Raw genomic sequence first — 23795 nt, 5'->3', positions numbered from 1 at the left:
GCTGAATTTCTGCTGCAAACTGAACCCTATTTAAGAAAAAAAAAAGTTTAATCAAGATTAATTTATGACTATGCTGTTCCAATTCTCTATGAATTTCAGAATGTACCAATTCCAGTATTCTATAGTTCTCTACAGGTTGCAGAAATGTTAACCAGTGACATAACAACGTGACAGATCAGAATCAAGACACATCTACCACTTGCTGAGAGAAGGGGAGAGTAAAAAGAAAAGAGAAAGAATTATAAAATCACACTTCGTCAGGTCAGTTTTGCAGTTTCTGAAATGCCAGTTGTACATTTTAGCACACCACTAGTTTCAAACGGTGAAGGCACTGTCAATCAAAGACTCCCATCTCAAGCAAGCTCTGGGCTTGTGTTGAGGCATGGGAGGGGGAGAAGAGGTAGAGGAAAATAATCTCTGTACTGGGAATATATTTAGATTTAATGAAATGAAAAAACAATGAAGAAATTATAAAATACACCACTACAGCCTTGTAAAACAAGCAGCGTCAGTGATGTGGTCAGGGCCAGCTACAGCTGGAGCCACCCAGGGACTCCTTTTGTCTTTCTGCTCTTTTGGCTCACAGTCCTCTCAGGTGAGAAAGTGACAATGTGTCAGCAGTGCTTAGATGTCATTTAAGGACAGATGGAGGCTCATGGCCTCCACTCCCCAGGTCTAGGTTTCTAAGAATCATTTTGTACACCTTGGTTGCTCATATGGGCTCTCAGAAGCTTGGCTTTGAGTCAAACTTTGCACCAGCCCTCTTTAAAGACTAATTTCTCAAGTGCTCATTCTCCCTCCCCAAAAGGAGGATGCCCAGCTTTGGTTCCTCTTAAAGAAAAATTTAGTGTCTTCCACAGTATAATCTTCAGCTAAAGCCTCATATCCTCCCATTAAACTCTGATCTTAAAGCACAGTAATTTCTTGAATCATCAAAAAATGCCACAATCTGCTTTTAGCAACCTGTAGGCAAAGCTCCCAAAGGCTCTTTGAGCTGCAAGGCAGCTCTCACCCCTCACGATCCAGGCTCTCCTCCTTTCCACATGGGAACAACACTTAAATTCGAATGCCGGTGCCTCATTTTTCATCCCCAGCAGATGAAGCAGCATATCCATTTCCAGCACTAATAAGTTTCAATGAGTAGTGACAGCTTCCAGTCATGCAGAAACATAGGCAGACTCAGATGTCATTCTCAAAATGGTAACTGATTTGAGAAGGAGTATCACAGTCAAATGGCCAAAACAGACCTCTAATTTTAAATGACTCATTAAAATCCAGGGCAAATCAAAGGTCCTGATAGCACAAAGATTATTAGAACAAAAAACCACCATATTTAATGTGTTAGCTAACATGGTAGAATCCTCAAGAAGATAAAGCAATTTTTGTTTCAAAGAAAAGTACTTTGTGAGAAAAGACAACTTGTTATTAATTCAAGATAAAAATCACAGTACTGGAGGTGAGCCAGCCTATTGTTTTCACAAGACTTTGCAGACTGAACCAAGATAAAAGAAGAATCCCAGGGCTTTGCAAAAGAAGAATGTGGCAGCACTGATATTCTCCACTCCAGACTGTTTAGTACCACTGCCATAGGCTCATCAGATAGCATCACTGGGGATTGAATTATCAGGGGGTTTTGGGGTAGTAGTTTTGACTTTCACTGTCTAGTACCTGGCAATGAGGTATATGGAAATATATAAAAACAAGCCCTCCATCCATGCAGTGGATGCTTTGAAAAACACTGGGGTCAAAAGGAAGAAAATTAGAGATGTTAACTTCATTTCCCATTTGGCTGTTAGTCTTTACAGGGGTAAGTCTAGCTGAAGAACTGAGTGATAACAAACCAAAGAGCCTCCTGTCCAGGAACCCTGGAAGATATCCTAGCTCTCAACAGTCAGATCCTGAAGATTTTAGTGAAGATGAAGTGAGCCCCCCACAACACCATCCTGCTCATTTCCCAGTCCACAGCCCCAATTGCCTCATCTCTACTTCACTTGGCACTGCTGATACATCCACCTCCACAATTCCAGCACTCAGTTGTGTGACAGCTAGTTCCACAGCCTTGCAAGTGACAGGAAATTGTGACAGATTTCAATAGAGAAGAGCTTGGGAAAGTTTACAGTAATCTTGCTCAGCTTTGTTTGAGGCAACACCAAGTAGTAAAACTGAGGATGAGCTGTCAAATGCAATTAATTAGAAATCCCAAAGAGCCAACCTTGCACACGAGAGATCTCAGCTATATGTAAAATTAACAGCCCAAAAAGAACGATGTAAGTCCTCAGGTTTATTTCAGTGAGATGCAGGAAGCATCCAAAGGATGTTATCAATCATTAAACACTCACACCAATTCTGAATTATCCCCTCTCATCTGAAACCTGAGAGCAGAGTAAAATCAGAATCAGCCTAGATCAGACAGTGTAATGCAGCACTTTCTGTCTCTCTTCACTATATAGGCTAAAAACAGTAGCATTTTGACATTTCTTTGTAGTACTATCCCAGTGACATACCAATGAGATAATGTAATTCCTGAGGACTGCAGAAGAAAATTAAGGAACATAAAGAGAGACAAAAGAAACCATTAAGTTGGTTTAGATCCTCTCTCTTCCTCCTTTTCTTAAAAAAGTCCTCTCATCTCAGATAAAGAGAGGATTTTTCTTAGTTTATTTGCTTTTATGTCTGGGTTTAGACATTGCCCAGCAGAGTTTTCATGAAAACATAATGCCTGTTTTAAATAGTACACGCTTCAAATAAAAGATGTCTCACAGTAAGATGAGGACAGAAAAAAATAACAAGAATGGTGACAAATTCTTTAAAATTGTTTTCAAATGATCTAAGTTTCCTTTAACAAAACAAGCACACAAATTATCTTGGGGTTTGCTTTGCTTTTTTGTTGTGGGTTGTTGGTTTTTTGAGATTTTTGAGCCTTAACCTCAAAATCATTAAACAGGCAGACAATTTGTTCTATTAATATCAGTGGAACAAACAAGTACTTAAAGACCAAGGTTCTCATGCTGCAGAAATCCTCTCACCCACAGCTGAACAACTCATGGACATCACCACCAATCTTTAACTCTGGGCTCAAAAATTCCTTGAAACTCATAAAAGGTAAATTTTAGGCAATTTTTGGGCTTTTTTCCTGCTTTTTTTCTTTCTGTCAGAGCAACAGCTGAGTGTATTTCTAGAAGCTCTAGAGGGAATATGTGTCCAGAGTGGAGAGTGCACACTTGGATCAAGACTACTAATCACATATGGTTTCTCATCAGTGAGTGCAGTATAACCATCCCAATACCTATTAAAAAAAAAAAAAAACCAAAACAAAAACAAACAAAAAAAAAAAAAAAAACCAAAAAAAACAAACAAACAGAAATTACCCCAAGCTCCAGATATGCATAATTTCTAAGGTCAGTTGGTCCCTGAAGGCAATATGTTTATTTCAGGGCAGGAACAAGGGAATAACTGGAAGTCTCTGTTATTTTATGTCACTGTGGCAAGAACACTGCCTCAGAACATTTCCTCATTACTGGAAGCAAGAGTCTCATGCAGGGAGAGCATAAAGTGCGAGGTCATCTGTAAAATGACCACATTTTTTTCTTTACATCCTAATGTCTCTGCACTGAAGCTCTACAAGGAAGGTTTTGAAATCAAGGACTCACATCACTTGTGACACATTCCCATAGAAACCAAATTTTTGGACTCCATTTACTAAATTGCCTGTAGTGACATCTGTAAATCTTGTTTGATAGAAGCCATGAGGAAGGTGTGACAATATTGAAAAAAATGTTACTGCTGGTGATGCCTTGTGAAGGCTGACATAGAACAGGGGCTGGACAGAGTTACAGAATAAAGCAGGGATTTGTTAAAAGGATCTCCTCCATGGATCCACTTTGGGCAGCACCAGAGCCCAGCCAGGGCTGCACCCAGGATGAACCAAAATGGTCCCAAAATTTACGAGTGCTCACGGGTGCTCTCATTGTCTCATTCCAGCTTTAGCCCAGGCAGTCCCATCCTGCTTGTTTTTCTCTCTTCAGTCCATGTTGTTTGTGCTCTTGGGCCTGAAATTTGGATCATTTGTATCATTTGTCCTTGATCCCCAGCTAGAGAAGGAATTGTTTTGTCTACCCACTCTGTGAAGAGAGCTTAACATCTCTTAATATGAAGCTCAGACTCACACACTAAAGCAGTACAGAATCTGAAAAATATAAAAACTAAATCCTGAGGCATCACTGGTACTACTGGAAATACTAGCACAGCACACATCTGGACATCCCAGAGTTTGTACAACACAGTTCCATGCTCTAGGAGGCAGGAAGGCCACAAATCTCTCAAAAATCAAAGTGAACCTATACAAAACTTCCCAAATACTCCCATGGATTCCCCACACAGGCTAACATGGCCTTAAACTCCTAAAAACTGCTGTGCAAACAAGTGCCTCAGTCTGCCATGTGAGCAAAAAGTGATTACACAGACAAGCACACAGTGGTTCACAAAGTGATGGGAGTTTACACAATTTATCCAGTGAAGCATGAAGGGCAGAAGTAGAAGCTCCAGGATCACCTGCTTTTAGCCTATGAAGCTTCTGGGGAAAAGGTGTGTGTATCTAGAGGAAGAAACATGGATTGCATCTGCTACATGCCAAAGTAGAGATAGAGACATAGATATATGTATATAGACACACAAAGTGTGTGTATATATATAAATATATATATATACACACATACAAAGTGTATACAGATATATACAAAGTATATATATATATGTATAAAGTATATATATTTATGCATATATATATACACACACATAAAGAGCAGCATCAAGAGGGTTGCACCATGTTCTGGCATTCACATGGTTCACACACAAAGAACCACTAAAAATTCACTAATGGATTCAGTGAAAAATGCCAATGTTTGCCAGGGGCAGGTAGTTTAAATTACTGTGTATATCTTCCTCTGAGAGGAAAGCCAAGGAAACTTGATTAATATTTTTCTAGCAGAAATAGAAGGACAGAAACTCTCCTCCTTCATACACTCTGGAGATCAAACTAGATGATGTAATGATCTCTTGTGGTTTAAAACAGGTTTTATAGATTATCTGACTTTAAAATAGACACAATGTTTAAATAATAACATTCTCCTGAAATTGAGTGCCTGGTACAACAAGCCTCCAGTCACTGGCTAAGATCTGGAGGGACTATGACCGTACAAAGGTTTGTAATAAACCAAAGGGAAAATCCTACGTAGATATTCCAAAATTGAATACTACTGACTCTCTCCACCTGAAAAGCAAGTGATATATGCTACCTTCTGCACAGCCTGCTTTAGCTAGTGCAGATTTCCATAAAATCATGCAGATGCAGGGTGTGTCTATAATGCAGAGCCATACCCAAGTTTGGGCAACGCCACAGCAGCAAGGACCTCCATCCTCAGCCAAGAGACACAAAAACCACTGTGTCCCATGCAATTGGAGCCTCTTTCTGGCTCAGTGGAATTGTTCCTTGTCACCTACCTCCCTGTTGAACTTGCCACAAGCATAACAACCCAACTCAACAAACCTCTACCGACTTGCATGAACTGCCTGGGAGTCCACTGGGTATCACTTTATTCCACGAGCCACTGAGTACATGAACAATGGGAATCAGATTACTTTGCTCATAGGTTTTGACAACAGCAATTTCATTCTATTTATTATGATAATTCATAAAGCACCACCAAACGCAGTGCAGAATCTCTTATGAAAATAATTACAGCCTAGTAATGCAGGATCTTGTTGAAGCACACCATTAATTCCTTGATAGCTAGGGAACAAGCCAAAGACTTTGTGCAAATGAAGGATTAGCAAGGTCTCAACATACACATTTCCTTGTACTCAAAATGTGCAAGGAGCAGACCTTATTAAATCAGCATTTCATATGATGCTTTAAAATTATAGCCCCTGAGGCAGATTTTTTTGTACTTCAAAAGACAGTTATCATACAGTCTATGTTACAGTCTGGGGTAACAGAAAAACAAATTCCTATCTAATTGTTCTACCACTGTATACAGGGAGCATGAAATAGTTGCTCTTTCCCACAGCTGTCAAAAATCCCCAGACTTTTATTCACAATGAGGTGTCACCAGTCTCTCACAAAGAGAGAGCAGCTCTAATACAATGCTATGAATTGTCTTCCACTTGGCTACTGAAAATATTTTGAGCAGTAACCTTTTCTGAACCTAACATTCAGCATTTGGGTTGTCTCCATATGTGCCTCAGGGCTATATTGCCTGCCTCTGTGTGTTTAAAGCACTTTTATTTCTCTGCAGAACAACTTTGTGGTTGTACATTTTATGGAAGTTTTTAAAGTGAGATTTGCCTAAAACTGAAAAAAAAAGGGACTGTGGACTTTTCTTCTCAGTATTTAATAATGGTCAAAGTTGTCTGAAAATTTGCTTACCTATAATCATAAAGGACTGAGTAAGTTCCCTGCTTTGCATCTTCTCTGTTCTCAAAGTCCTTGCAGTATGAAATCATGACACCCATGATCCACATTTATGTGAGCCCTCTAACACTTTAACTAACTCAGCTCTTCATAACTAGAACTGGTCCAGAAGCTGTTGGCAAACATCCCTTACAACTAAAACCAGCATTTTATTAAATATTAAAATATTATTAGAGACAGATTACTTGCTATAGATTGTTTGACAGCCCAACTTAATAAATTAGAACCCCCTAAAGCCCACCAGAAATACCTGCCAATGTTCAAACCAAGACCCCATAACAAACAATTAAGAATGCTGAAAGAACTCACAGAAGATGTTGCATTCTTCCAAGCTTTTCCATCCTATCTCAAATGTTTGCAGTAAAAAAGAACAGAAATGTTTTCTTCAAACCACAGTTTTTATCAATCCTCTCCAATATTCAAGCAGTACAATATTCTTCTTTAATGCAACCAAGTAACTCCCTCTGAACCTCAGGAGAAGTTAGCAAAATAATTGTTCCTCCTCACTGCTCCTTTGTTATTACTTCATTTTTTCCACACTCTTATTACTTCAGGCAAAAATAACTTAGAGATATTATCATCAATTTACCAAAACAGAATTCCCCTGAATTCCTTTTCTTTTAAGTTAGACTTTTACAATTAAATTGTACATTAGAGCTAAATCTAATGATTTTCACCCTGGCTGAAACTGATTGGCTCACTAAGTCTACAGCTTAATTCTTCCCACTCTCTCATTTTGCTAACTAGAAGAGAAATGAATCTACCTTCAAGCCTGTTGGAATCAATCTTCTTTTCTCTTTCTCACAATTTATAAGCCAGAGGCTTGAAAAGCGTTCATATCCGCTTTTAACAAGCTGGTTATGTGAGATAAGCACAAGAACATTAATAAAAATAACTCAGCTTTAAGCCATGAATGTTTTACAAAAGTAGACCTTAAAAAAATAAATTGTAAAGGCTAATTGTGATTTATACCATGTTACTTTTCCTATGCTACCCATTATCAATCTCTAAAAGATCTTTTATATGCCAGAGTCACAAATGCAAATGCTGCCAGCTCATTCCTAATGAGGGAGACAGTGCACAGCACAGACAACCCCAGTTAGTCCTGAGACCTCTAAACATACTGCAGAACAGAGTTTATTCTTTTCCAGTTATAGACTTATACTTGTTTATCATAATTATTTAATTTTTTTAAGTCCTTCACAAATGTTTCAGAGCTGTCCCACAGACTGTATTTCAGTATGGTCTACACCATCATTTTCTCCCCAACCTCAATCTCTCCTGAGTTCACAAAAACTGTATTTAGGCAACAGCAATACAGCCACTGGCACTGAACTTTTATTACTTCAATTACAACAAAGCAGCTGGTGGTAATAATAACACTACTTAGCATTTATATGATGCTTTATATCTTCAAAAGCCTGTATAAATATTTGTTAATTAAGCCTCACAAAACTCCTGAGAGTCAGATATGTTTTTTGTTTATAACTAGGAAAAATTGAGACAGAAACAAAACAGCTGTTTCCAAAATTGAGATTTTTAGATTATTTTTTTTAAAAAGGGAATGGAGATGCCTGGACAATAACTTTCAGAGTTATAAAAGGACAGCTTAAAATACTCAAAGAACCCAGTGGAACATAAACTCTCATGCTCTAAGCATCCACCTCCTCCTCCTCCTCAAAAAAAAAAAAAAAAAAAAAAAAAAAAAAAAAAAAAAAAAAAATCAGTGTTGTCCCTGGGAAGACACAGCTCCCTGCTGCCAGCTGCCCTAAGCCACTTGCATGTCAACATTCAGCTCTCACCTAAAAAATGACAAAATCTGTAAATTCTAAGTAGAAAATAACTCGTTCCACCCCGTATCAAAGGCAGTTCTGAGAATATCTTACAGTCATATTCAGTAACATTCTTTAGTGAAGAGGCTTTTTTTTGATGTGTATTAGACACCTCACTCACGTAGGGAAAACAAATGCCTACACACACTCTAACACCTCCCAGCAAAGTCTTGAGTTCTAGAAATGCTTGAGGAGAGCTTAAAATCACTGCCTTGACAAAGTACGCAGCATTGTAGGGAAGACATGACAACCCACAAAGACTTGACTATCCTTATACTTTCACATACCACATTTCCCACTGAGAACAGTGGATCTGAAATGCTTTAGAGAAGCCATTGGAATAAAGGACACAAAAGGGGAGAAAGAATTGGGGTTTGAGTATGCAAAAGCTTTACTGCAAGAAGTGTCATGAAGCTGAACACAGAGCGCTACGTGCCATTAAAAGAGTGATGTAACACAAAAAGGGTTGGGAAAATACGGGTTAAATAAAGAAACAGAATAGGAAAAAAAATAAACAGGAGACTAAAGACTCAACAGTAGGATGGACCAGAATATGGATGATCGTGGAGAAACATGTCTGAGGGAGGTGGAGAAGGAAGGAAACCCTGAAGAGTTCACCCAGGGGCCAGGCTGAGCAGGGAGAGGTGAGCCCAAGCTGAGGGCAAGGCTCTCAGTGCAGCAGCCCTTTAGCAGCCAGGGGAAGGGACACTGTGCCTGTTTCTTGGCAGAGGCAGGACATTTGTCACCCAGGGGTGACTTACCTAAGAGACACCAAGGTACAAAGTCCAGATTCCTTGTGCTGTCCTGCCCTCTCCATGACAGATAGCACCAAGAGGCTAATTACAAGTTAATTACAGATTTATTAGCCTTAACGAAGTTTGCTGCTAAAACAGAAACAAATCCCTCCTCTAGCTCCCAGCCCTCTGCCCTGGACAAGACTTTATACCTGAACACAGGAAGAGAAGGAAACGAAAGTTGAAACATTACACTAAGGCTTGTGAGAGCACAGGAAGAATTGCAAAGCAATAAATAATGCTGGAAGTGTAGCAGAGAATAAATAATTCCACTTTGGGAAAAGTGAGTCTGAGATTGAAGGGAAAGAAGAAAACACATGTATTTCATATGCAGCCTGTTCTGAATGTGAAACACAGATGTATATTTTTATCTCCAGCTGAAGGCAGTACAATGCATTCATTGCCTTCTCAAAACATGTTGAGCAAAGCTGAAAATTACTTTAGAGGCACAAGTATAAATGGTTGACTCTTCCACACCATTTTTTTAAATGGCACAGAAGATCATCAAGCTAAATTTTATTGCCACATGATATCACAGACTCCTCATGATGTAACTCAATTTCCTTGCATTATCCTTGCCAGATCATTGAGTACTCCATGTATCTGAGTGCATAAGACAATGTACAAAATTAATGTCTCACTCTTTCTACAAAGGTCTCACATTCACATGCTCTGAGTAATAGAACAGCTCATTCAAAAATATTTTTATGATGCACACTGGGATTCTCACAGGCATTGAACTTTAAAGCAAATTCCTGCATTAACCAGACACCTAAAACCCAGGAACACCAAGTAGGAAAAAAAAAAACTTTCTTCAGGCTAATTACTTCAAATTGTATTTTACACTGGAAACAAAGAGATCTTCGTCTCAGGAAATAGAGAAGACTACACCTCAGACACAAATAAACAAATAAAAAGATCAGTGGCCTCGGAAGAAGGAAGAATACATTAGAAGGAAGAGCAAAGTCCTCAGTTTCCATGAAAGGAGTATTCAGAGGGATGAATTAAGCCCTCTCAACCACCCCAGAATCAAAGACTGTGCTCATTAACCTAAGTTCACATTTCAGGTGGAAGACAATTCACTGGGACCTTGAACAGAACAAAACACAGCAACATCAAAGTCTACCTAAAGGCAAAACATTGACAAAATTGGGATAATAGGTATCTGCAAGTAGTGAAGAACAAATGAACTTCTGTGAGCTCAGGTATTTCTCATGTGTTTTAGAACAAGTTTGATGCAGCTGTTTTTGGGGAGGGGGTGTTTAAAACCATTTCCTAATGGGTGTGGGCTTATGTAATGGACAACAAGCAGGTGCTGCTAACACCTCACTTTCAGCTCCTCTTTGCACTTGAGACAATTTCTGGAGGGGGAGGAGAAGGGAGAACTGATGGGAGAAGCAACAATACTAGTGCCTGATTTTCTATTTTGTCAAGTCTTTAAAAATGCTTTTACATGTAGGAGCAGAAATCAAAGTAATAAATACAAATCCGCCAGGAGTCACTTCTTTATTTTCCGGTTACAAACATTGCTGAGCTACAGACAATAAGAGAAACTCTTGTAGCACATTTAGTCTGAAGCATCCAGCAACTACAGCAAACTCCAGCCCCAAGAACCAGCTCTGGCAGTTTCACAATTAACTCGGCTGAATGCAGTTCCCCTGCACTCATGGAAAGCTTGAAAGGAATCAAGTGTTCCCTTATCTTCAGGGGTAATCTATAAAATCCAGAAAATCCATGAACTGTAACATTTTGGATTATTAAAAAAGAAATCCTCTCTCTCATGTAAAACCAATGCATTCTTGAAAATGAAAACAAACAAAAAAACTACAACAAAATAAAATCAATAATGGAACAAAACAACAAAAAGACCAAAAAACCCCAAACAACCATGTTATCTGTATGAAACCTTCTTTAAGTTACTGGACATTCATAACGCCTACCTTCACTCAACAGATACCATTCTTTAAATTATGAATTTTTATTAATTATTCTGTTGAAACACTCTAAGTTTTCATAGTATTCCAGGAGAATGATTTAATTGTTTTTGTGTTTATATTGGTGGTTTTGCTATTCTTTTTTCTTCTGTAGCTTTAGAGACAACCTAACAATTTCCATGGTTGGTCAAAGTGACAACATGAGTGAGGCTTTGAGAACAAAGGCAAGTAGAATCCCCTGTCACACCACCCAGTAATGAAGATGCCTATCATGCATGAGAAAACTACACAAGAGAAAATCCCACAGAAATGGACAACTTCATGGAAAATACTAACTCTGCACTTTTGAGGCTAGAGACATCTGCTAATTTTGTCTGTTCAGGATGCACAAGATTGCTGAAGTCTATTCATCAAAAGACAAAGGTAATAAATGCAAAGAAAGTAACTTGTAATTTGCTATTCCCATGTCAGATCTTAACCCTGTGGAGATTCACAGCATGCCTGTCTTTAATTACTGAGACAGTGGCATGGAGATGGAAGAAAAGAAAGGACTGCAAACTTTCAAGTAGTAGCAATTCAAGGCCCTGAGTTGGCTAATATTTAAAAATGTTACCAAAACAGATGTTACAATCAAAGGCATGTGTTAGTGATGGCAGGCTCACGGCCACAGCTCAAAATGAAACAGATCTTAAAAAACTAATGCTAACAGCATTTCCATTTGTGATTCATTTTTTTTATCCCCCAGTGTCAATGGCACAAAATTAGGAGGGGAAAAGAGTCCCTCCTCACAAAACACATGTGGAGGTTGCTTCTTCCCACACCATCATGGTATTTCTGAGAAGGCTGTGACTCTCCCAGTGTCAATAGCTGTAAAAGACACCTTGTTTTAACAATCCCCTTCAGCGACTGCAGAACATTGTTTTATAAACAGTTTTGCAAATGTTTTCTACACACACACAAAACAGCGTCACTGACTTGGGTGAAACTTTCAATGACTTTATACCTAAATTCCTCTATGGGCACAGCAGGGAAAAACTCCACGGTGGCTCAGGACTGCGTTAACAGCTGAAGTTCATGGCAAAACTAAGTTCAGATGACAGCCATCATCTAACTTGGAATTCAGGGTAGAAAACTGAAAATCCTAGGTATCACAGTTAAATCGGAAAAAAAAAGCTGTACAAAACAGAATGTCATTTTTTCAGATGAATAAATTGGCAGAGAGAAATTTAAGATAAAATGGCACCAGTTACAGCCCCTCCCCAAAAGCAGGAATTCTAGTTTCTTCTGGTTTGAAGCACTTAGTAATGAAAAAACTAGATAACTAGTATTAAATACAGGAACTGAGTCCCTTATATACCGAATTTTCACATCAAAATATATACTTTGAATGGAGATACAAGGATCAGGCCATGCACGCTGCACTGTAAGCAACAACTCCAAGGTGTTAAATGTCTTTTCTTTCTGGCCACCAGCCCCACAGCAGAGAGAGGAGACTGGAGGGGTCACAGACCAAAGGGCTTCCTTTTTCTGTCTGGCATAGCCAAAAGATGTCTTGGAAAAAATCTTGTGCATTGAGCAGTCATTCACTGTATGAGAAGAGATGCAGGAATTGTAACCAGGAATGTAAGAGCAACAAGTGGTAGACACTGAAACCGAAGTTAGCAAGTGCTTTATTGGTGCAATCTTTGTCGTGTGGACTTCAAGTCTCTTATCAGCCCACAATAACTGAAGAATTCTTTCTTATTTTATCCATTGTGACTCTTGGTGCTTCAATTATTTGACTTCAGATGTTAGATTTTAATAAGCTGTCACCCACAGGGGAAAAAAATGCAGTAGTTAATGTGACTGATTCTCCATTTACAGCTGGACTATGGATAGAAAAAAAAAAAAAAAATCAACCCTATGTCAAGAATTTAGTTGTCACCAAGTGGAAAACTTCAGTACTTTTTCCATCTGTGCATTTCACAGCAGAAGTAAGTAACTTCAGATTAATATTGTCCTCTCCATTACTGCTGTATATAACTAGCACCTAATCATTACTGGGTGTTGTTGCTGGTGGGGTGTTACCTCCCTCCAAATAAATGTAATGGGACACTTTGTCTGCTTTCAAAATCACAGAATCACTCAGAAAAAAGCATTCAGAGCTAGGAGAAGGCAAAACTCCACACCATGAGTGTGTGACAGCACAAGCCAGCTGGACAACTCAAGTCCAAAGCCACTTCCATTTCCTTTGGCTGCCCAGTAAAAGCAAGCAGCAGCCACAGCCTGCTCCCGTGGAGCCTTGAGCACAGTATCACCTTACCTGAGTGCTAATAATGCTACACTCCCTGTGAACTGTGAATCAGGAGGAGATATGGGACGTCTCCCTTACACCTTGGAAACTGCAAGCTCTTTGCAGTCCCCACCAGCCGCTGGTTGAGGGGGAATCACCAACTCACTGCAAGCCTGGCCCAGGAGAGGTTTCTTCTCCTTAGAGGGCAGGAACAACGTTTCAATGGGTATTCCAGGGAAAGGAGACCGGTCACACGATGCTAAGTATTTCCAGTTGCTAACAACAAAAACTGGTCATTTTTATGTTCTCCCATGCAAGCAACTTTTGTAGCTGACATATAGACATTGCACAATCACAAACGAGAAGGAAGACAGTCACTAGGAAGGGAGGGGGACACATTTTTCATGATGAAGGAGAGAAGTAATTAAAATATGATCTCTGCTGTGAAGGCATGTGAGATCCATCATTTGGTTAATATTTCAGCAGACACGATGAGAGGAGCAATACTTTTACCTTCAGTACTTCACCTCAAGTAAACAAAGCAGGCTCCACCAAAGGTCACACCACTCTGGAGGGTACGAGATTCACAAGGCACGGCAAAGCACAATTTCTGAGTGGGAGGATTAGTTCTCAAACACCATCCTTGAGAAAAACCTGTTCCTCCCTTCCTTCTGTTGCCTGCTACCAGCTAGCTTGAAACTACGCTTTAGTGGAAGCTGTAACATCTCGCTTTTCGTGGATACAACGCAGCCCTACTGAGGTCACGGTGGGGGGCAGGAGCACCTTAAATTATTCCTCAAAACGCCACTAACCTGTTTCCAAGGTGTGCCCAGGTCAATCGTAAGGGAGTGCGTGTCATGGCGATGACAGGGGCAGAAGGAGCAAGGACACCAGGGAAAGTTACCGGAGAGAATGAAAGGCTGAGCAGCGGGGGACATGAAAGACAGCAGGGGAGAGCCCCAAACAAACGCGGGCATCCAACAGGATTATCCCATCCCAAAGCTGCTCAGCTACAGAGATGGAAAAGCCAGCTGAACCACCGGGTGGGAAAAAATAGCCCAGTAAGCACTGAAAGACGAGTCACCTGGCAGAAGGTGAGGCAGGAGGAAGAGGGCAGCGGCACGGATGGTGCCCTCCCCGGGCTCTGGCAGGGATGCCCAGCCCGCCGCCCCCGCTGCGAGCCCGGCGGGCGAGGTGCGGCCAGGTGCGGCCGTACCGCAGCGGCAGGAGGAGAGCACAGCACACCTGCATGAACACACACACACACGGAGGGCTTGCTGGGTGTACAGCCAGGCGGGGGAAAAGCTGCAGCAGCGACCACCGTCCCCGCGGAGCCCGAGAGGGACTTCTCACCCCTCTGTCCGAGCGCAGGGTGGCGGCGGCAGCGCCCACGGGAGCGGGGAGCGGCCGGGGCAGCGCCCCGCGATCAGCCCTGCGGCGGATGCCCCGGCGGCTTTTGGGGTCGCGGAACAACCCGGGGGCTCGACGCCGTGGGGGAAATCCCATCCCGCCCCGGCAGCCCCTTACCTTGCCCCGAGTCCTCCTCCCGGGCCGGGGGCGGCGGTGGCCGCGGGGCTCCGGGCAGGGCCGGGCGCGGGGCTCGGCTCCGCGCCGCCAACAAAGTGCGGGAGCGGGGCGGGCGCCGGGCAGCGGGGCGGGCGCCGGGCAGTGGAGCAGCCGCGACGAGTGGAGCCGAGCGGAGCCGAGCTCCCTCTGCCGGGAGCCCGCCCAGCCCCGGCCCCAGCCCCAGCCCCGGCCCGCGACCGGGGCGGGCCCGCGGAGGGGCAGCGCGGAGCTCCCGCGCCGGCGGAGCGGCCGCCCGACGCCCCGCGGACTCTGCCCGGCTCTCTCCTCCCGTCCCTGCACGGCTCACGCCATGCAAAGGTGCTGAGAGCAGCGCCCCGGAGCCGGGCTGAAATGTGGGAGTTTAAAGTCATCGTAAAAAAACCCCTAAAATTAAACACAGGGCCACACACAAAACCTACCACGACTCCAAAGCAACATCCTCCCCCGAAGATGTAGGTGTAGCTAAAGCACCTTAGGAACGACTGGTCTACGAGAATAAAAGTCTCCCGTCTTCGCTTGAAATGCCGGATGAAATCTCCCAGCTGTTTATGTTGTTTCCATCTGGCACCAATTCCTCCACACTCTGACAACTTACACGTGGCTTTCGCTCAGCGCGGGGGAATGGTCCCTACCGGCGCGCTTGCAGGTAGCCAAAGTCCTCACGCTACACTGTTGGCACAGTCAGGATTGCTATTATGAGCCACTTCCTCTCCTCAAACCCGGCTGTTCCACGAGAATCTGTTTTGACTGATTTCTCTTTCAAATAAGTTTTTGCCTTATGTGACTCCAGAAAAAAGCTAGAAAGCATAAATCTTTTGACAGTATCAGATATGAAAATAGCCTCTATTCAGGTGGCGTATAGGAGAACTAATCTGATTTTTGAGGGTCTGTTCCTGATTTTTGATAGGATTCAATTGCCAGTCCAGAAAGAATTTACACACCTGCTTAATTATGTTCCCGAGGCTCCTTCCAGGCTTCACCAAGATCCCTTAGAAGATGAGAAATCTGGACCAAACAGCTAATTCCACCGAGCCACGGTTATCAAAACGGAACAACAGGTCCTTTCTGCTACAAAGTTTCTGTAATTCCAGGCCCTCCCCAAGAAACCTGCAGAGGAAAATTATAAACTAACCAAAGAGCAGCTGCTTGCTGAAATTTCCACTCAGTTCCAAGAAATAAAACTTGGCAGGTCCTTGCTTTTTATAACTCTCCGTGACTCATTTGCAGAAGCAGGTGAAATCAGAGCCATCACTGCCAGAGTCCCGCCCCTGACGGCTTCTCCAGGAAGAACACGGATTTTCCCGATTTTGAAAAAAAAAAAAAAAAAAAAAAAAAAAAAAAAAAAAGTGGATGATATTGCTCAGCTACTGCTTGCAGCAACTTCGTTGCTGAATCTCAAGTGGTGCTATTCCATCCTTGAGCTGGTGCTTGCCAGCAAACCTTCCTGAAAGAAGGTCTGAACTCTACAGAGGGAGTTATTTTGCCAGGCTCTGGCAGGTTCGGGCTGAAGGCAGGAGCAGCAGGCAGGCGTGAAGCTCACTGGGGGCTCCTGAGAACCAGGCAGGAAAGAGTAACCCGAGCCTGCAGATCAGGCTGGGAGAGGTGTGGCCTCTCTCCACAATTGCTTAGGAGTTCACCTTAACCCTGCTTAAAAGGAAAGAAAGAAAAGAAAGAAAAAAAGAAAGAAAGAAAGAAAAAGAAAGAAAGAAAGAAAGAAAGAAAGAAAGAAAGAAAGAAAGAAAGAAAGAAAGAAAGAAAGAAAGAAAGAAAGAAAGAAAGAAAGAAAGAAAGAAAGAAAGAAAGAAAGAAAGAAAGAAAGAAAGAAAAGCAGTTCAGCCAACTTCCCCTTCCTGGCTCGGAGCTGGCAGAGCCCCTTGTCGTGCTGCATCTTCTACCAGTTCTGCCTTTGCTATTTTTCTGGTCCTCCACAAAACAGGATAGCACAAAAAAGTGTGAAATAAATCCACTTCTGTCTACCCAAACAAACATTGAAATGTGCAGATACCATATGCTTTCCTAGTTTGTTTCCAACAAACCTTCAATTCTTAAAGAATTATTATGGAGAGGCTACCTAGGTAATTCCTGTGAATGAAGCTTACAGGAACACTGACATTTCCAAACTACACCAGATGCCATACACACTCTCCCTAGGTAAATAATAACAGTAATTGATACTTAAAAAAAAGTACCCCATGAGAGGTAGAAAGACATATGAGAGATTCTCTTAAAGAAAAGGTTGGGGATGGCTTCAGTCCTTGGCAGCAATACATAGTGCCTCTCTTCCCCCTTTTTCCTGGACAGAAGCCCAAGCCCACCCCCTGCTCCAATTCCCTTTAACAAAGGACAGAACACAAATGCAGAAGATCATTGTGGGCTGATAATTTTGTTTGGTTTCACATAGAAAGAAAACATTTTAAAGGAAAAGAGACAATAAAGAGGAAAGAAAGTGGGATGTGAGAATGAGGGAAGAGAAACCAGAAGGATAAATGGGAGAAAGATTTGGGGAAGAATAAATTCTATTTCTGTTCTCCATGACTTTTCTTCGAGATGTGTATAGTAAAAAGGTTCATTTTGTGTGGTATTAGCTGCAGCAAGCCCAGAGATTGAAGGTTAGCTGCTGATATTGGAGTTTCCACTCTCACTGAAAACAGACATCGCTGTATCCACAGTTTTCAGAATAAAAATATACAAAGCAAGCCTGAGTCTTCTATTGATTGTAAGGCACGTGCAGCTCAGTGAGAAACAGCAGAATTGTTCCTGATTTAGGTCATAAAAATGAAAGATAAACCTAGAAGAATCAACAGCAAAGAGAGAGATAAAAGAGACTGGCTTTTGGTCCATGCTACTCCATTCTTTATGCTATAAAAAACAAAAACAAAAAAAAAATTGCAAGTACAGAAAAAATCTGATTGTTGCTTAAAAGAAAATATTTATTTGCTGCTTAAAAATTATTGAATATATTTTGCATCATGGCTAAACATGGTACTATCTACAAAACTATGTAGGTAAAAGTCTGAAGAACAACCATAGAGGTTTTCTAGTCCCAAAGTAATTTGTAGTTTGGTTGGGAGCTTCTTTTGGGTAGGTCTGGTTTTAAAGTATTCTGCGTAAATACGTTATCCTTTGTGCCATAAATATATATGTACATATATTTAGACCATTTACAGAAGACACTAAGTTAATGTGATTAATGGTTCTAAATTCAGATTTACTGTTTATCTATGAATAACATAATGACCTCAAAATTTGTGAGGTTTAAACAAGTTCAGGACATTCTATACACTTCTACATTAACTAAGAAGCTGGGGTCTGCTACCCAAAAAATTACCTTTGGAAAAACCTTCTACTGTGTTTAAGTTTGATCCCCCTGCCCAGAAGAAGAAAAAAAAAGGAATATAAAAGGATTTTAAAAAGACCTCTTCTCTCCTCATTAGTTGATTCCTATATTGAAAAGATTGTGATTAGTTGATTAATATGATATTACAGAAACTATATGCAGTTTCTTTAATCACCTTTCTAAGGAAGGTTGGTTCAGGCAAGCAAAGTAAAGCAGAGCAGAGAGCTACCCACAATCTAAATGTGAAAAAGGCAGAACTCAGTGTGTCTGAAATCCTCACAGAAACTGAACTCCAGACTCAGTTCTGAACCAGAGGGAAAATGTCTGGACTGCTCCTGGCTGACTCATACACTCTATCCCAGCTACAGAGCTAAAGCAGCACAAAAATTTCCCTGAAGTCTCATTTCCATGCAAGAAATGACTCTTGAGAAGAGCTTGGGGATATGGCAGGTTTATATCAGGTGAGAGTGAGGTGTCTGTCAGACTGAAGTCATGGCATGGAACTCCATGGAGGGTCCCAGGGACTATGACAGATAAAACTGCTTCAAAGAGCTGTCGTGAGTCACTTCGCCCAAGTTATAATGAGGGACCACTCTGTAGAGCAGAAAAGTTCAGTTATTACAGAAAGAAAAGACTCAACTGTTTGCTCATGACCCTTATGGTGCCTGCATTCCCAAGTCAGAGAACATGGACCTACATCTCCTGGGTGTTCTGGTCTCTGTTTAATCTTATTTGGAGTTTGCATCATTAAATGTACACCTTCCATATTTATTCCTTGCTAGGGGATCATGGATTTTTATTCCTTGTTCCTAATTACTGTTACAGCCATTAGGGAGATTATTTGACTGAGCTGACTGAGATAAATGCACAAACTCTTCATCCTGAACACAAAACTCTCCAGCCTGAAGCTGCCTCCACCGATGAGTTAAAAACTTGCCATCCAGCTGTTCTGACTACTAATGCATCAATTACAAACCATATAATTTACAACTAGGGCTGAAGCTGAATGTGTGATGATAAAAACCTTGCAGTAAGACAAGGGCTCTGTGACGTTCTGAATTCTCTGGCAGTTCTCTCTGCACCATTCTGGGTGGATTGCAATCAGCCAGTGATGTAGACAACCTTTCTCGCTCTGGAGCCATGGGGAGTGCTGCCATTTATTTCAGAAGGAATAGAATCAGCCCCAAACCCTTCATTTGTGCATTACTTAATCTCTGTACAGAGAGCTGGTTGGCTGACACTTGGATTTGGAAGTCAAAGACTCTCCTGAAAGAAAACGGAGGTGCAAGAAACCTTTGCCATAATTTGGGCAAAGCTCAGCACACTTGTGATTACTAGAGTTTGATCTGTTACCTCTCAAGAGCTACACTATGGTTGATGAATGAGACTCTAATTGAATTCATGCAAATAAATTGCAGACTACAAAGCAAACTGAAATGTTCTTACACATTACATCGTACATGCTTCCATATTCCTACTTTACAGAGACAAAAAAGAAACAAGACACAGACAATCAGTCATTTTATATCTACGCTCTGCTTTTTATAGGGAAGCATGATATGTGTGTTTTATTACAATTTGATGTTTATTGACAGAGAGCTAGAGCATTAAACCTTAGATATTTCTTTTTCCTTGACTATCATATTCATAAGAAAAAAAAGAGAGCAGGCACAAAAAATATATATGTAACTACTAGAAACAAAATAATTTATTTTGCCAGAATGTATAGAAGTTTCTGGTTTTTAGTTTCTATTCTAGGATTTTGAGCTCTACTGTGTTGGACGGGGAACAGTCTTAAGCATGTAGCTCATCCCAAAGCCTTCAGAGTTCTTGAGTCAAGCATTTAAGATCAATACATTTCTTTAATAATCACAAGCTGTTGATAAAAAAGACACTAATATTCATTTATTTGAATTCAGTGTTCACAGATTTCATATTTCCTAGCAGAAATGTCAGAGGGAGAGGCTTTCTTCCTGTAACAAATGACAAGGATTTGAGGCATTCACAAGATGAAGTGAAGCTTCTGAGAAACGTATCAAATATTATTACCACAATAATAAAATCATTAGATTGAACAGAGTTACTTTGTAAACGGTTTTTTAATTGTTAATTGTTCTGAACTTTTATTTTGCAAATACTCATCCTTGTTCCTGTTTTTAAAGACAGAAGGGCCTTGTTCAACTGTCCAAACTGATTAGAGAATGTGTTGGTCACCTGAAATCATTCACATACACTTTCTGAGTTCTGATTGAATAATTATTTAATTAGCTGAGGGCGCTAATTAATAATGCTGATATCAATTTTTTGGTTACATAGTTCCTGCCACAGACCTCAGAACTGCTTCACAAAACTCCAGCAGACTCAAGCTTTTTCTTCCCTAGAAAGAAGATAGATATAGATTAATTTTGATGAGACAGATTAATTTCCATCCAGTTTCCAGATAAAAATATGCAATGCCTAAGTTCCTAATTGCTTCAGCCTATGACAGATGTGGCAGGTCTACAGCTACATTACTTCATTTTGCCTTAAGGCACCCCAGTCCCCACAGTAATGTCAGCATGGAAACACACGTTACCAAGTCAAAGAGGGCCTTCCCTGAGCTTGTTACAAGTAAGGAACAGCTAACAAAAATTAAAAGGGAGATTAAGCTCTATGGTTATGATCACTAGTCAGCCACTGATGGATTTCCTATTGAGGTGGTCACAACTATTTGCTCAGCTCAGAGATTCTGAGGAAGAAGTTGCCTACCACAGCACACCTTCTGCTTTCTGGGGCATGGAAAAAGTATTTGGGAGAACTCCAATCTGGAGGTCACTGCCTTTTAGCAGAACTGGATGATTGAGAGGTCTTTGAGAGCACTATGCTTTAAGGGCTATGTTACCATCAGCTTCTTTAGCTGAACTTAATTTTCCCTTAGTTCTAGAGCTGAGCAAAATCACATGGCAGAATCATATGTTACAGCCATATGGCATAGGAATTTTTACACAGTTAGCAGCAACAAGCTGATACTCTGTGTATTCTGACATATTTATAACCTTGGTATAATGATGCAGGACAGCAGTAGCCTCCAGAGCAGGGATATGAGATGCAGTCCAGTGAAGTACAGGCACAGAATGGTACTAAAGATTTCAGGGTCATAAACCATTCATCCAGTGAATGAGCTAGGCAGAGCTTATTTTATATTAATTAGATAATTTGGAGTGTGAATATTTGTGTATTGTCACTGCAATACAACTAATTAACTGTGTGTTGTGTATTAGTTAGCATGTTAAGATTTTAAATAGACCAAAAAAAAAAAAAAATCTTGGCTTGTGTGTTCCTCCTTTGCCAATAACAAGACTTTGGCCGTGAAACTCTCTCCATCAGTCCTTCATGTTCTTCCTTTCCTTTAGTTTGTGATGCTGCAAAACTTTTCCTACTCTTTTGTAAGTAAGTGCACTCACTGACACAGCAATGGTCCCAAATAATTTTTCTCCTCTCTAGAGAGAGTAAGAGGCCATTTGAACCCCAAAGATCAAAGGTGTGTTCTTCAAGACAGTCCCTGCCCTCAACATGCCCATCACCAGCACACTGTGCACATAAGAGCTCAGCTCCCTTCCATTCCCCTGTGAATCCAGGGAGCACCAGCACTTCTCCTCCCCTCCACGACCCTACACACAAGGGGGAGATGAGGGGAAAGGGCATTGGATGGGAAAAAGCCACCATGCCACATTGCAGGTGACAGGCACATTGGCAGAAAGGGTCGCAAAAAGCGCCTCCTGCATCCTGCTCCATTGGCACTTCTGCACCCAGCCACCACGGAAAACTGGAGAAACCTGAGCTGCCCTCCCCTCCTAACCCCTGCCAGGGGTGCTTTCCAATGAGCTGAAGGAAGAAATTGAGCTTACACACAATGATAGTCACCCTGTTCACTTACAGAAACATTTTCCCACACCTTCTGTGGATTCAGTTTTAATAAGGGGGGGATTTTTATGACTGGGACTTGTCCTCAGGCATGTATAGGTGTCCAATGCTTAGCACAGCCAGGGCTCTGTGCTGAGAAAAACCTCTGTGTCCTACCAAATCAGGCAAAACTGTGACAAAAATAATGTAAGTCCTTCCTCTTTACATGAGCTTATGTTAAAAGAATAAGCAAGTGCTCGGCCAAGAGAAGAATTTCTTCTTCCTTTGGAGTGGTGTCAGCCAGCAGAATTCACCACTCCAAAGAGCACCCGGACTGCTGTTGAATTTAAAAAAGGGGGCTTGAATGGTCTTGATCAGGCGATGCTTGTGGCTGGTGCAGCTGTAAGGAGACAAAAGGAAAAACTGAGAAGGACTGAAACTCTTATAGAATGACACGGATGATTTAACCCCCAGAATGAACAAGCTATGGACTGGGAGTCTACTCATGATGCAGATATTTCTGGACTTTAAGAAAAGTAGGAAGAGAAGGAATCACCAAGTAAAATAAACTAACAGTTACTGGAAATAACAGAATAGATAATCTGGAAAATTCCCTGGGAGGACTGAAGAGCTTTCAGCTTCCCAACTCTAAAACAGGGATACATGCCAGGAACGTACACTGCAGGCATTGATAGCCTACCTGATCTATCAGAAGTATTTAAAACATTTGTAAACCCACAGTATTTGTATATTTCTGGGATCTGAAGAAAATGTTGCAGGTTTGCAACTGATTTTTCCTTGCACTCAAAACTTGGGGGGTGTATTTCTATTGTTTTGATGGAGGCAAGAAAAGTGAACTTCAGATGTTTGAAGCATCCCTCCTCCTCAGTCTGAGAACAAAAGCAAAGCAAACACAAACGTGTTTTAGCACATACACCCACCAGCCAGCTTTGCATTCCTCTCTTATTCTCTGCCTTTAAATTCTACCCTCCCTTCTGAAGAAGTGAATTGTTACTTACAGGAGAGTGAGACACAGTGAAGATTTATTTAGGTATAATTACAAAACACTCTGAGATCTCGAGATGAGATGTTTGCTAAAACTGAATCCAAAGTCCTCTGAAGTCCAGAAGGATATCTCTAATTTATGGGACAATGGAGCAAACCCATATATACTGCAAAGTAACTACTGAACTTTACAGAGTAAATGGCTGTGGCAAAGGATAAGTCAGGGTGTGCACAGCACTGTAAAACCAGAATAAATTGTCCTTTCATGTGCGTTTGCATTGTATTATTTCAAAGATATATTCTTGTTATCCCCATCTAAGTTACAGACTGTTAAATTATCAGCACGGAGACTGCAACAACTGAAAACAAACCAGGAACAATGGTTTGAGCTTCCCTGTCTGTGAGAGCAGGGTAAATGGCACAGGCTGTTTTTCAGTGCTGAGTTGAACATAACATATATAACATGTGACAGCAGCCCCAATCAAATAACTGTAGCACAGAGACAATGCTCCCCCAGTGTCAGGCTCTCTGTGCTGACAGCTACTTACCAGAATTTTTCCTAATTTATGAGGTAGATGCTAGAGCAGTTGTGAAGGAGTCCAAAAGCTTTGTGCTAAATGAAAAATTCTCTGGTGTGTGCTTCATTTAATGTGTTTCTCCCAGGAAGCACAGGCAGAGGCAGTTTGAGAGCTGATTCTTTAGAG

General features: G+C 41.2%; 1 protein-coding gene across 14 annotated transcripts in view; it reads right to left on the bottom strand.

The window, feature by feature from the left end:
* Window positions 1-16434, bottom strand: part of EPS8 (EGFR pathway substrate 8, signaling adaptor) — a 126147-nt gene extending 109713 nt beyond the window's left edge. The window contains exon 1 of one of the 14 annotated variants that reach the window (XM_085569940.1): window positions 15809-16434. The gene's annotated coding sequence lies outside the window, so the exon portion shown is untranslated. Of the gene's footprint in view, window positions 1-13331; window positions 13792-14113; window positions 14380-14828; window positions 15033-15286 lie in introns of those variants that run through there. The other 13 variants (XM_085569944.1, XM_085569952.1, XM_021535165.4 and 10 more) reach the window with 13 other exon arrangements.
* Between the last annotated feature and the right edge of the window lie 7361 nt (window positions 16435-23795).

This window comes from Lonchura striata, chromosome 1A (assembly GCF_050655825.1).
Source record: "Lonchura striata isolate lonStrDom1 chromosome 1A, ASM5065582v1, whole genome shotgun sequence".
NCBI lineage: Eukaryota > Metazoa > Chordata > Aves > Passeriformes > Estrildidae > Lonchura > Lonchura striata.
The sequence above is the reverse complement of the archived record's forward strand: the minus strand, read 5'-3'. Positions and strand labels throughout refer to the sequence as shown.